Source organism: Crocuta crocuta, unplaced genomic scaffold (assembly GCF_008692635.1).
Source record: "Crocuta crocuta isolate KB4526 unplaced genomic scaffold, BGI_CrCroc_1.0 scaffold130, whole genome shotgun sequence".
NCBI classification, from domain to species: Eukaryota; Metazoa; Chordata; class Mammalia; order Carnivora; family Hyaenidae; genus Crocuta; species Crocuta crocuta.
In genome coordinates this window covers 2,462,865-2,474,201 of record NW_027527920.1, presented here as the reverse complement: position 1 = coordinate 2,474,201, position 11,337 = coordinate 2,462,865, and the positions used below count along the sequence as shown (strand labels likewise).

The following is an 11,337-nucleotide window of genomic DNA, read 5'->3' as shown; positions in this document are numbered from 1 at the left end:
ACATCCTCAACAGGGGCAATATTTGCCCCTAAGGGGGCAAAAATTGGTCTGGGGGTGTGTGTGGAAAAAAAATGCTCTTTTTGTATATAAAGCACAGGTATACATACGGTATACAGATACACAGTCTATCTGTGGTAGTAAAATTTCATTGGGGGAAAGTGATTAAGGTGGAGAGGTTTAAAAAGGTTCCTTAGGGGCTGATAATGAAAATAGAAAGTTGAGAAATACTGCTCTTGTGCTAGGGTTTAACAGACAGCTGTTAGATGAGCTGTCTTGCATTAGCTTATTTCCTGTATCCTTTCCCGTATTAGATTGTCAGCTTCTTAAGGATAGGAAGTGCAGCCTGTTTTGTATTTTTTTCAATAACAGCTACTATAATGGTTTATGTTCAGTTGCATTCAGTAAATGCATATTTCATTGAATTAATATGAAACACATCTTAACCTCCTTGTATCCATCCTACTGCCTCATATAACCTAAATGAAATGATCAAAATTAGTTTAGTAAAGCAAGCAACCTGACATCATCTCCTTCACAAAAATCCTAGGAAAATAATGACAAGCTTTATTAACAGAGTGAACAATCTTCAAAGTAGCATAGTAAGAGAAGCACTGACTCTGGAAACAGAAAGATGAATCAGGGCTTTGATTTCTAGCTCTACCATTCAAGCTGTGGAAGCTTTAGCCAAGTTACCTGAGGAGGAAGGACAAAGACGACAAAAAAAGAATGGGAAAAGGGAAAGGAATATAAAAAGGGCACAAGAGAAAAAACAAGGCCATTTCTACATCTTACGTATACCCTAAATTTCAGGTATGTTGACCTACTGGTAGTTACCCAAGCAGCATTGGCTCAAATATGCTGTATTCTTTCACACTTATATGTATATACACACTCCCTTATTTCCAGAACATGATTTTTCCACCACTATTCAGCTCAAGCCACACCCTCCCTAGGAAGCCCTCCATGACACCCTTGTCTGCCTCCCACACTGAGATGCCTATCTTCTTGCTCCCCTAACATTCGGATCATATTTTATTATAGTACTTATCATATTGTACTGTAATTAATAGTTTACATGTCTGTTTCCCTCACCAGTCTGTGAGCATTTTGAGAACTGAAGTGGTTTAAAAAATTTTAATGCTTATTCATTTTTTGAGAGAGAGAGAGAGGGAGAGGGAGAGGGGGAGAGAGAGAGAGAGAGAGAGAGAGAGAGAAACAGAGCATGAGTTGGGGAGAGGCGGAGAGAGAGACACACACAGAACCCAAAGCAGGCACCAGGCTCCGAGCTGTCAGCACAGAGCCCAATGTGGGGCCTGAACCCACAAACCGTGATATTATGACCTGAGTCAAAGTCAAACGACTAACCTACTAAATCACCCAGGCACCCCTGAAGTGGTTTTATCTTCTTCTCAACATCTTAGCATAGTAAATACCATTGGTGAACAAACAGTGGGCTTGTCAAGTTAACACAAGCATGCAAGAGGAGCACAGCAACATTTTTCAGCAATTTGACAAAGCGTGTGTACTCTTCAAAGGGTCATTGCTTTAAAATCGACTAATAGTCATCTTTGTATATGTTCTCAAGTCTAAAACAAAACACGGTATATATTCTATGTCTAACAATGATAAACATAATGAGTCTTTTACATTGTCAGTTAATTGTTACAGTCCAATGAGGAACATCCTATTGTTATTCCTATATTTTTAGAAGGGAAAACAGGCTCTTGAGTGGTTATGTAACTTGCCTGAAGTCATGTACTTAATAAGTGAGGCTTCTTGCTCTGGAGCTTATGGTGCTGCCATGCTATAGCACCTCTCTAAGTTGGCTGAGCGAGAATATTCACTTCAGTACAACACCCTCCTGTCTGACCCTCTCCACCTGCAACCTCCTACACACACTCACCTAGAAGAAAACAAAGGCTCGTTGCTCATACATGCAGTTTGTTATCGTTCAGCCAAAAAATGTGTCCGAATACACCCAGCTTTGCTTGATGTAAAAATATCCATCAATAACTATGAAAGAACCCTTTGAGACTGTTCTATTTTAATAACATTTAGATAGAAGGTAATGATGTAATTATTTTATGGACCTTTCAAATTCTTTAACATGGGAGCTCTGTTCGGTGCTTCCACATTTGAGTATGCTAAACCATGCATCCAACGTGTTAAATTCTCTTTTCAAGAAAGCAAAATGTGAAGCAGCTCATTAAGACTTCTGTGAGAGAAGTCATGTCTCACAAGCCCTCCATTACTACCTTACAGATGATGTCTGTGAGGGTACGGTTGGAATGACAGAATGGAAAAACCGGTTCTGGCCACATTGCAAAATCACCTTAAGGAGTGGCATCTGGTTCCTGGAGCTGGAAGGGGTGACTATGCCTTTTGAATCATGGCTATTGTCTCAAACAAAACAGATGAAAAGACCCCTTAAACCAAAAGAGAGTCAAAGGAAAACTTAAAAATGAGACTTTGGGGACAGGTGGACCTTCCAGGTGCCGCTGTTCCAGGGTTCCCTCAGTTACTCCAATCTTCAAGTCCCTGACCCATTTCTCTTTTGCTTCCTGCTGCAGTCATTTACTCACTCATAACCGGACTACATTGTATCAGTTGTGTCCAATCTGCTGAATTCCAACATCAATCCTCTCTTGCTACAAAGCATGAGAAGCTGAGGTACCGCTGGGATGTGAGGTGACACGGGCATTAGCCCTAGAGAAACCCTACACCAGGAGAGCTGTGGAGGACGTGCACCTTGGGTCCACTTCACCTCCTCCATGTGACCTGCAAGTCATGGAAAAGTAAAATAATGAACAGGTAAGAACACCAATGTTGATATAATGTCGACAAAATTCACACATTTTCGGTAAGAAGACAATAAATGTCTATTGGCCTATAGTTTTTGGCTTATGTTAATTCATTCCAACATTATCAAAAACTTGAAAGTGTGTTAGGAATGGGAGATGCACGGACTACTCACGTTCAAGGCATCAAGTGCCGGGTTTAGAATGGCTTGGAAAAACAATAGTCTCTAAGCACGTGGATTAGGCGCTGGTAAAGAGTGGCTGGGAAGGATGTGAGGCAGAGGGGAACAGCAGATGCAAAGGCATAAAGGTATGAGAAAGTCCAGCTTACAATGTTTAAAAATTTTTATTATTATTATTTTTAATATTTATTTAGTTCTAAGGGATAGAGAGACCCAGCATGAGCCAGGGCAGGGCAGAGAGAGAGGGAGACACAGAATCTGAAGCAGGCTCCAGACTCTGAGCTTTCAGCACAGAGCTCGACGCGGGGCTTGAACTCATGAGCTCCTGATCATGACCTGAGCCGAAGTCAGATGTTCAACCAACTGAGCCACCCAGCGCCCCTACAATGCTTTCTTAGAACACCCCAGTTTAGTAACTTCTGTCTCCTTTTAACTTCTTTAGCAGTTACCAACTGTACTGTTCTTGGTTTGCTATCTTTCTTTGATGCACAGTTACCATTTTTATAGCTAACCTTTTCATTTACACTTCCCCTTAAATAATTTGATTTCTTAGGTGGTAGTGTTCTTTATAAAAATTTTCTCTAGAATGTCATTGAAAGGTCTGTTGCACTGGGTAAACACTAATAAATAACTACTGATTGATTGACCAAAAAAACAACCAAAAAAAAAAAAAACCCAAACCACCACCACATGACTTACATATCTTAAGTTTTCATTTGGGGCACTTGTGTGGCTCAGTCAGTTAAGTGTCGGACTCTTGATTTTGGCTCAGGTCATGATTTCACTGTTTGTGGGATCAAGCCCTGCATCAGGCTCTGCACTGAAATTGAGGAGTCAGCTTGGATTCTCTCTCTCTTTTCCTCGTTCTCTGCCTCTCCCCCACTCATGTGCCCATGTGCTCTCTCTCTCTCCTAAAATTAATAAACATTTCTTAAAAATGCTAAGATTGCAGCTACAAAAATAAAGCAGGACTATGCAAATAGAGGATAACACATCTACTTTTCACTATTCTATTTTTATGACCTATTTCTAAGAAACAAACATTGCATACAGTCAATGTTTATGCTGTCAATCAGTACAACAGTAGGCTTGATAGCAATTACTTCATTAAAACAAATACAAAGGCACATTTTATTTTTATTTCTTATTTTTAAGTTTATTTCTTTATTTATTTTGATAAAGAGTGAGAGTGTGCACACATGCAAGCAGGGGGAGGGGCAGAAAAACAGGACAGAGAATTCCAAGTAGGCTCTATGCTATCAGCATGGAGCTGGACCAAGGGGCTCAACAACGGCTCTAACTCACTAACCATGAAATCATGACCTGAACCGAAATCAAGAGTCAGATGCTTAACTGATGTTAACTGACTGAGCCACCCCAGCACCCCCTAAAGGCACAATTTAGTACAGGAATCAGATCTTATTACAATTACTGAGAATTGCAGGGTAAAAATAGTGGACTTGAACTCTGAAAACCTGGAATCAAAGCTCTGCATCCATTGTGAATTTTGGCAGATTATTTTTCATCTTTGAGCCTTTTTCTTTATGTATTGAATGAAGTTAAGAAGTCCAACTTCACAAGATCATAAGGAGTAAATTAAAAACATACACACACTCACTCTAGCATATAGTAGAGACTCAATAATAGATTTGTTCACTTTTTGTCCATTCATTCATCCATTCATTCAAATACATCCGTTTTGTTGCAACATAACAAACTAGAAATACCATGAACCACAGGTAAGCATTTCTTTTGAAAACTTTTGTTATAAAACTACTTTTTTCTTCAAGTAGTTAAATCATTAGGACAAACACATTTCCTTTTGGGGGGATGATCATTGCTACTTTTTGCTGGAGTACAAGCACACATTTAGGCCAAATTAATGTGTACTGCAGTTATGGATCACACAGACACTGCAGTACATTTTGTACATTTGTCTAATTGCATGAGGGGTGTGTATTCTACTTACAGTGCCAGCATTATCTTACCACTTGTTGTAGAGAATTACTTTCATGAAATCTTATTCTGGAAGAAAGACAAGGAAGGGTTGTAGTCATGAATTTCAGTTCTGTCTTGGTTATTAATATCTCTACCAGACTTTTTTTTTCTTCTTTAAAGTTTATTTATTTATTTTGAGAAAGAGAGAGAGAAAGAGCGAGAGAGAGAGAGAGTGCATGCACATGCATGAGAGCAGGGAAGGGCAGAGAAAGAGGGAGAGAAAGAGAGAATCCCAAGCAAGCTCCATGCTATCAGCTCAGAGCCTGACCTGCAACTCAAATCCATGAACCATGATATGGTGACCTGAGCCGAAATCAAGAGTCGGACCTTAACTGACTGAGCCACCCATGTGCTAGACTTCTAATGAAGCACATAACCTCAGTTTCTCTAGATAAGATCTACCTCCCAACATGACGTAACACTCAGTTGTTGTTTGTAAGTACACACGCAGATGGTTTTAAACAAATGCAAAGTACTCATTTAGCTTATTAGTCTCTCTTTGCACTTTTGGTAAAACTTAATCTTAAATTTATTTTAAAATTAAAGTTTAACTTTTTTACGTCTCGCCTGATAAAACACAAGAACTAAAACATTTTTAAAAAAGCAATAAATGCTGCATTAAAATAAACCTTATAAACAAAATGACAAAAAGCAATTTCTTTCCATTTATTTTTGAAAAGACTGTTTTAATTCTATTACACAAAAATGTTTGGTGCGGTGCCAAGTAAGGTGACTAACCATCCTAGTTTGCCTTAGATTTCCCAGTTTTAGCACTAAAAATTCCAAATCCCTGGAAACCTGTATCAGCTAAAGTCAGTCACCCTAGTGCCCTGCCATTAATTACTAGAGGCTTTTCCATAAAAAGCCTCTGTGTACCTGCCCTTAGAAAAATTCCATGACTGTTTTAATTTCTATACGTCTGAAAAGCATTTGCATGTTCTTCCCATTGGAATTTCATTCAGTACCACTTGGTGAGCATATAAATGTTTATGGAGTTTTGCTCTGAGAGTAGATATTTAATAAATGTATACTAATATAGTTTGACCTTATTAGGACATGGGGATAAGAGGAATACCTAGTTACCAACAGTGATTCTTTTGGCACCAAGAAAATATTAACTTGTTTCAAGGGCCTTGTCATGTTGTTTACAGATTACTGTACTTCTACCTAGTAATCACCACAGCTGAGAAAGCAGTACTCCAGCAATACCTTTAAGATCAAGTCATTAAAAAAACATTGTATGTGGGTCATCCCTTGAACAATTTGGGGCCAGAGAGAAGTTGTTATACTGGTTTCCTTAAATAGCTCTATAACCTAACCTGATTCCAAGATAATTTCCAAAATATCAATGGAATGAGCACTGCTAAAAATCTGGTTAAGAAGGTTTATCTATGGGGGCACCTGGGTGGCTCAGTCAGTTAAGCAGCCAACTTCGGCTCAGGTCATGATCTCACAGTTCATGAGCTCGAGCCCCGAGTTGGGCTCTGTGCTGATGGCTCAGAATCTGGAGCCTGCTTCAGATTCTTTGTCTCCCTCTCTCCCTGCCCCTCCCCCGCTCACACTTTGTCTCTTCTCTCTCAAAATGATAAACATTTTAAGAAATGTTTATTCATGAATAAGAGGCCCCCCAATTCAAAAGCATTATGATGTTGCCCAGGATACTGACCAAAAAAGAAGTTATTATGAGATTATGGAAAAAGTTTCTGAGAAAAAAGCAGACCAATATTCTTCCTTAGAAAATGAGGATGATAGAGGCCGTGTGCATACTTGTAAGTCAAATAAAATCAATTAAAAAGTTATAAATCCATGCACGGCAAAGGAAAACAATCCACAAAACTAATAGGCAACCGATGGAACGGGAAAAGATAGTTGCAAATGACGCATCAGATAAAGGACTAGTATCCAAAATCTATACAGAACTCACCAAACTCCACACCCGAAAATCAAACAACCCAGTGAAGAAATGAGCAGAAGATATGAACAGACACTTCTCCAAAGAGGACATCCAGATGGCCAACAGACACATGAAACGATGCTCAGCATCCCTCCTCATCAGGGAAATACAAATCAAAACCACACTGAGATACCACCTCACGCCAGTCAGAGTGGCTAAAATGAGCAAATCAGAGAACTCTAGATGCTGGCGAGGATGTGGAGAAACAGGCACCCTCCTACACTGTTGGTGGGAATGTAAACTGGTGCAGCCCCTCTGGAAAACAGTGTGGAGGTTCCTCAAAAAGTTAACACTAGAACTTCCCTATGACCCAGCAATAGCACTGCTAGGAATTTACCCAAGGGATACAGGAGTGCTGATGCATAGGGGCACATGTACCCCAATGTTCATAGCAGCACTCTCCACAATAGCTAAAACATGGAAAGAGCCTAAGTGTCCATCAACAGATGAATGGATCAAGAAGATGTGGTTTATCTATACCATGGAATACTACATGGCAATGAGAAACAATGAAATCTGGCCATGTGTAGCAACATGGATGGACCTTGAGGGTGTCATGCTGAGCGAAATAAGTCAGACAGAGAAGGACAAATACCATATGATTGCACGTATAGGAGGATTAGGAGGAATTTAGTGGAGGACCATGGGGGAGAAGGGGAGAAATAGTGGGGGAGAGGGAGAGAGGTGTACCGTGACTCTTGAATACTGAGAACAAACTGAGGACTGATGGGTGTGGGAGGGGAGGGGAGAGATGGGCATGGAGGAGGGCACTCGTGGGGATGAGCACTGGGTGTTATGTGGAAACCAACTTGACAATAAACTATTTGTAAAAAAAAAAAAAAAGGTTATATATCCAGTTGGTTACAGTTTTCCCCACAAGATACAAGCTGACTTACGACACTTTTTTAAAGTCCTAATTTTGAGCACTTAACTATGTGTCAGGCACTGTGTCAAGGGCTTTAAATACATTATTCATTTGATAGAAATAATCCCATGAGAATAGGAATTATAATCCTTTTAAGGCAAGCTCACAGAGGTCCAGTAATTTGGTTAAGGTTATAGACAGCAACTGGAGGGGCACAGGCAAATTCAGGTCTCTTTCCTCCAAAGCCTAAGCTCTTGACCTTTAGTCTGTGTTGCTTCTCAACAATGTTGACATAAACTCTGAAAATTCAACCTTTAGCCCTACCTCTCCATACCTTCTGTCTTGCACATTAGTTGATATAACTGCTTATTTAACATCTCTCTCTGAATGTCTAACAAGCATCTGAAATGTAACGTTTCAGGAAATGGTCCCTCCATTGACCCAGTTCCTCAAGCCCCAAATCTAATAGGCATGCTTGATTCCTCTATCAACCCAACAGTGAAACCATCAGCAAATCTATTAGCTCTACTTTCAAATTATACCTGAAACTATTTCTCACCATCTCCACTGTCACATCTCTAGCCCGAGCCGTTATCATTCACCCAAATTACCGGGGTAGCCTCATAATTTCTCTGCTTTGATAGTCCATTCTCTCCAAAGCAGTCATAGTTATTTTCTTTTAGCAATTAAAAAAAAATACATATTATATTGTTTCATTCTTGTTTAAAACTTGCTAAGGCTTCCCTTTGCAATAATGTAAACTTCTTAAGATAGCCTACAAGGCCCCCTGCCTTTGCCTTGATAGCCATTCTCTGACTTTATCCCTCAACACTCTTCTTTGCTCAGCATGCTTCAGTTACATCGGTCCTCACGATTTAAATTTTCTCTGTGATATAAGTTATATACCCTGAGAGGATTTGGAAGGGCAACGATGGGGGTTTGAGAAAACTGGTGAAAGTTTGCAAGAGTTGTCTAGAGAGGCAGGAGAATTCAGAAAAATTTAGCAGGATTGCTGAATGGTGTTGATGGTTCAGTTGTGCTTGGTGACTGGAACTTAATAACTGAATGTATGTGATTATGCGCATTTCTCCAGTAACGGTCAGCTGCTCTAGTACGAAAGGGGAGGAGAAGGATGGTAGTATTCATACAAGGTAGGAGGAGACTGAAAAGAAAAATGGGGCAAAGGATTTGAGGGTACAGACAACTATTACTGAATTTTTCTCACATGTATACAGAAATGGGGATGGGGTAGAAAGGAGGATTGCTAGTGACCTTAGCCAGCAGTGGCAACAACCTAGAACTACTAAGTAGAAACAGAATCAAAGGAGCAAGACCTACCAGCATTGATGTTAAAAACCTTAATTTACAGGGGCGCCTGGGTGGCTTAGTCGGTTGAGCGTCCGACTTTCGCTTAGGTCATGATCTCGCGGTTCGTGGGTTTGAGCCCCGCGTCGGGCTCTGTGCTGACAGCCAGCTCCGAGTCTGGAGCCTGTTTCAGTCTGTGACTCCCTCTCTCTCTGACCCTCCCCTGCTCACGCTGTCTCTCTCTCTCTCTCTCTCTCCTAGAAATAAATTTTTTAAAGGTTTTTTTTAAATGTTTTATTTATTTATTAAGGGTCAGAGAGAGAGGGAGTCACAGACTGAAACAGGCTCCAGGCTCTGAGCTGGCTGTCAGCACAGAGCCCCATGCGGGGCTCGAACCCACGAACCGCGAGATCATGACCTAAGCGAAAGTCGGACGCTCAACCGACTAAGCCACCCAGGCACCCCATCTCCTAGAAATAAATTTTAAAAAATAAAAAAAAAAAAACCCTTAATTTACAAATCCTGATTTCAGGAAATTTGATTATTTAAACATATACAAAGTTGACAAATTGGAAGCTTATTCACATCGTAAAGGAATTTTTCATTTTAAAAATATACATATACAGAAAGAGAGCAAGCAGGGGAGAGGGGAAGAGGGAGAGAAAGAATACTAAGCAAGCTCCTCTGGAGCTACACTTGGGGCTTGATCCCATGACTCTGGGATCATGATGTGAGCCTAATTGGAGTCAGATGCTCAACTGACTGAGCCACCTAGGCGCCCCATAGAATTTTTCACTTAAAAAAATAAATTTCCAAAGGGAACCTGTAGTTTGAACAGTAAGATTTATCAGTAAGATAGGGACTCAGATTTTTAAAAGTATCTGGCCAATCCTTCAGGGTACCCCCTGAGGGTGCTTTCTCAGGCCTCTTCCTCCTTCAGGACACTTCTCTGGTTCTCCAGAGCTACTTACAAAAATTTAAGTCCACTCTTAGAATGGCATAAAATACTCTTACTGTCCTGGCCCTTAACTTGCCTAATAATTTCCCATTTACTCTTCTTGCACTGCAAGCTGCTGAAACGAAACTACTTTACACCTCCTGTGCTTTTGCTTCTATTATTCTCTCAGGCTAAATCATCTTCTCTGTTGGTCTCAGGCTAGATCTACCTTCTCTGTTAAACTCCTAGCCATCCATCAACAGGCAACTTACACAGTACATTTCAGATGAGAGATAAGTACCGTCTCCATGAGTTGGTCCTTGTAGGTATTTCTATTACTGCTTGTATTGTGTTTTATTACAATGCATTTAATATACTTCGTAGTATGTAATCCTTATTATGCATTGTAAAGTATTTTTATGATTGATGTACCCCACCCGGCCGCTGGACCAGGGCGTTTTCTGTGGTCTTGGTCAAGTCCCTCCCTTTGAGCCTCAGATAAAAATGGGTACTGCGGCTCCGTGATAGATGAGAATGTATGTAAAGCCCTTACGTCGTGCTCAATTAAGGAAAGCCATGACTGTTTACATCGCTAGGGCCCTCAATCGGTAGGTGCTTGCTGAGCTGAGTTCAGGAAACGCTCTTCTAAAATGACGTCACTATCGGCGACTTAGAAACCACTGCACGTCCGTAGCAGCGTGCAGCAGCCCAAGTACTGAAAACGAGGTTCACCTGTCACACAGCTTAGAGGTTCCGCGTGAAACAGTTTCCCATTTAGTAGCCCGGACAACAGGAATTTTAGCTCAACAACCGAGGCGTTCCCGGAATATCATTCCAGGGCGGGAGGGAAGCGTCTCTACCGCCGGGCGGAAAGGCCGCCTTCGCTGGATTCAGAGAAGGGGCTGGATCCCAATGGCGTGCGGCGATAAGCACCACGGGGTCCAGGGGCCCTTCTCGCGGTGACGACGAGGCCGCAGCCTCCTCAAGAGCAGGGTTCACCAGGGTCGGTCCACAGAGCGACCGCGGCCGGAACCCAGAAGGCGATTCCCGCGGCGCCGCGCTCCCATGCTCAGGCCGGGCCGTGGGGTCTCCCCGCACTCCACGCAGGGGCGGCGGGGCGGGGCGCGGTGACGCCAAGAGGAGTGACGCGACGACGCAGCGCGACGCGGTGACGCACGCCCCTTTGTTGGCTCAGTAGCGGTAGCAGCGGCCGTGGAGGTGGCGCTGGGGACTGTTTTCTCTCGGAGGCCGGAGCGGAGCCGCGTCTGACTGAGGCGGGCGGCGAGCGGCCCCCTAGC

At 41.8% G+C, this 11,337-nt stretch overlaps 1 long non-coding RNA gene across 1 annotated transcript; it reads right to left on the bottom strand.

The window, feature by feature from the left end:
* Positions 1 to 362: 362 nt before the first annotated feature.
* Positions 363 to 11,172, bottom strand: LOC144216687 (uncharacterized). The gene is made up of 3 exons (XR_013330719.1): positions 10,772 to 11,172; positions 2,583 to 2,778; positions 363 to 693 (listed from the first exon to the last, which is right to left on the bottom strand). It is a non-coding gene; the product is annotated as an uncharacterized LOC144216687 (long non-coding RNA).
* Between the last annotated feature and the right edge of the window lie 165 nt (positions 11,173 to 11,337).